Source organism: Octodon degus, unplaced genomic scaffold, assembly GCF_000260255.1.
Source record: "Octodon degus isolate 3935 unplaced genomic scaffold, OctDeg1.0 scaffold00020, whole genome shotgun sequence".
Lineage (NCBI taxonomy): Eukaryota > Metazoa > Chordata > Mammalia > Rodentia > Octodontidae > Octodon > Octodon degus.
The window spans coordinates 16,394,062-16,397,530 of record NW_004524596.1 but is presented as its reverse complement, the minus strand read 5'-3'; positions in this window follow the sequence as shown (position 1 = coordinate 16,397,530).

Sequence of the window (3,469 nt, the reverse complement as noted above, 5' to 3'; positions counted from 1 at the left end):
CCTAACCCAGAATGACATAACTACTTTTGTAAAGACCCCACCTGCCAGCGGTGTGGCTCAGTGGTGGAGGCCAGCTTGCCATGAGAGGTGCCAGGCTAAACCCCGCACAGGGGTGACACTTGTGGACTCTGAGGGAGGTTAGGATCTAAGCATGCCCTTTTTTTGTGGTACCGGGGATTGAACTCAGGACCCTACGCTTGCCAGGCAAGGGTTTATTCTACTGAGCTATCTCCCTGGCCCCCTAAGCATGCCTTTTGAGTGGAAGCAATTCCAGAGGCCCCAGTTCTCCCCGGGAAGCGCTGCAAGCTGCAGGGCCTGGGTCCTCAAAGGTGAGCCACAGGAACAGTTCAGGAACGAACTGGTAGCAGGTGCATTGTACCTCTACCTCTCTCTCCCACGCTTTGGGATTTGGTTGTTTCCGGTACTGGGGATGAAACCCAGGGCCTTCAGCTGAGCTGCATTCCTGGCCCTTGGTGACTCACTAAGCCACTTAATTGCCCAAGCTGGATTTCCCTTTGTGATCCTCCTGCCTCAGCCTACCAGAGTGCTGGGATAATAGGGGTGGCCACCTTGGCTAGCTTAGATTTTGAAAGTTTCTATTATTTCTTCAAATATTTTCTCTGTCTTCTCTCATGGTGGAGGGGCTGTAATTACGTCAGACAACTTAACACTGTCCAAAAAAGCATTGTTCATTTTTCTTTTATCTCTGTTTTCCTTTGGCAGTTTCCTTGTTTGTTTGTTTGGTACCTGGGATTGAACTCAGGACCTTTCCCTTGCCAGGCAGATGCCTATGCCACTGAGCTATATTCCCAGCCCTCCCCCATTTCTATTACTATATCTTTTTTTTTTTCTATTACTATATCTTAAGTCCAGTAATCTTTTTTTCTCCTTGTACCGGGGATCAAACTTGGGACCTCACGCTTGCCAGGCAGGCCCTTATGCCATGGAGCTATCTCCCCGGCCCTGAATTTCATTTCTAGAAGTACTGTCTGTTCCTATAGATATAGATATATCTATATATATCTTTCACCCATTAAATTCTTTTTTTGCTGAGTGTGATGGCACACACCTGTAATCCCAGCAGTTGGGAGGTTGAGGCAGGAGGATCGCTGTGAGTTTGAGGCCAGCCTGCACTACACAGTGAGACCCTGTCTCAATAAAAATTTTGTTTTAGACAATACCTCACTATGTAGGGACTCACTAGATAGCCCCAAGATGGCCTTAATCTTCTCATCTTCTGTTTGTGCTTTTTTTTTTTTTTTTCCAATCTTTTATGTATTTATTTGGTACAAGGCCTTGCTCTGTACCTCAGACTCCTTGAACCTGTGGTGATCCCACTATATTAGCTTCCTCAGAGCTGGGATTACAGGTGTGCCACCATGCCCAGTTTCAGTGGCTGGCACAGCATGTACTGGGGATCGAACCTGGGTCCTTGTGCTTGCCAGGCAGGTACTTAGACTGCTGAGCTATCTCCCCAGTCCTTTATTTTTGCCTTTTGAGATATAGTCTCAGGAATGGGGAGATAGCTCAGTTGAATAAGTGTTTCCCTGGCAAGCACAAGGTCCTGAGTTCAATACCCAGCTCTGCAAAAAAAAAAAAAAAAAAAAAAAGAAGAAGAAGAGATACAGTCTCCACATGTAGACCAGGTTCACTGTGAGCTTAGTATGTAGCTCAGGCTGGCCTTGAACTCTCAGAGATCCTCCTGCCTCAGCCTTCTGAGTGCTGAGCCCCCATCTACCTCTGTCGGTTGTTTTCAGATGGAAGAAGCCCTGGACTTTGCCCTGTCTTCTGGACAAAGGAGCAGGGCCCATAAATGGCTCTGAGTTCCGGAGCAAGAGCCAGTTCTGATGTCTACACTGCAGGCAGGTGTTGGGAATGCAGGTGTGTGACAGTGTCTGACGTGGCTCCTCGGTGTATAGAGCTGCTCAGGGGCGTGGGAGTTTTCAAATAACTCATTCAAGTGCTGGAGAAACATAGAGAGAGAAGGTAGCTCTGGGAAGCAGTGGGCTGGCCCCAGCGGCCCAGGGAATCTGGGTTCTGGGGGTGGCGTTATCTGCCCCATCAGGTGCTTCGTCATGGCTGTGGGCGTTGGGCCCCACACAGCTGGGGAAGTACAGAAAACCCTGAGTTAGAGCGGGGGCCACCCCAGCAGCGTGGGCAAGCTGTGACATTAGTATCCTAGTCACTCCTCTCCACAGTCGGAGAACAGGTCCAGCTCTCGCTGGTAAAGACAGGGCGGCTTCCCAGAGAACAACAGTTCATGGAGCCCACAAGGTACAAAAGTGACAAAGGGCCTTAACTGCATCTTTCTGCTCCTTTTATCTTATTCAGATGACTGAGGGGGAGTAGCACTCGCACCTTTAATCCTTGAGTCTAGAATTATTTATTTGTTTATTTGAGACAGAGTCTTCCCTGCCTTATAGTTGAGACTGGCCTTGGACTCACTAGGCAGACCAGGCTGACCTCAAACCCCCAGGAGTAGTCCTGCCTCAGCCTCCAAGTGCTGGGATGACAGGCATGCGCCGCCACACCCAGCTGGAGCCTAGCACTGCACTATGAATCGATTCTAGTGTCACCCCTCTAGGTCCAGCGCCTGTGAGGGAGCCCCCCGCCCCCCACTGCTTGAGGCTTTGGGAGGACATCTAGATGCAGCCATAACAAACAGCAAAGGCGAGGGCACGCAAGATAGCTCAGCGGACTAAGCGCCTGCCTAGGCAAGCATAGGCACCAGGTTCGAGACCCAGCACTACATGCCACACTGGTCCGGCCCCTGGGCGCACCGAGCCAGCCACTGAGTCCTGTTACGGTGGTGCATACCTGTAATCCTGGTGCTCGGGAGGCTGAAAACAGGAGGATCATCATAAGTTCCAGCTGCGGAGTAAGATCCTGTACCAAATACATAAAAAACAAACAAAAACCCCAACAGCAAAAGTATCAGGGGCTCTGCTGGGACCTGACACCAAACACTGCCTCTGCGAGCGATACAGGGAGAAGAAACTCCCAACCCGAAAGTTACCCGGGGGGTTCTTGTTCTCTAAAAATGAAGGACTAAGGGCCGGGGAGATGGCTCAGTAGAATAAGCGCTTGCCCAGCAAAGATAAAACTGAAGAATTAATTTTAGGAATCACAGAGGTTAAGAGCAGACATATTTATTGAGGGAAAGAAGGGGACCCTAGCAAGCAGGTTGCACAGGAATCTGCTCTAAGGAATTTTATAGAGCGAAACTACGAGGTGAGGTGGGTTTAAGGTGGAAAACATGGGAACTTGCGCATGAGGTGGGACAAAACTATGGTCAACCAATACCACTACAAGTACAATTGCTCAGGTGAGATTGATTAAGTGGGACCAAATGGGGAATTGAGTCACACAGCAAGTGGGCGTGAATGCAGAACAGGGACTTTTCCTGAAGGGACTGGGTCAGTGACTCTTTCTGGCCTCTTCAAGGTGACTGACACCTATTTAGAGTATC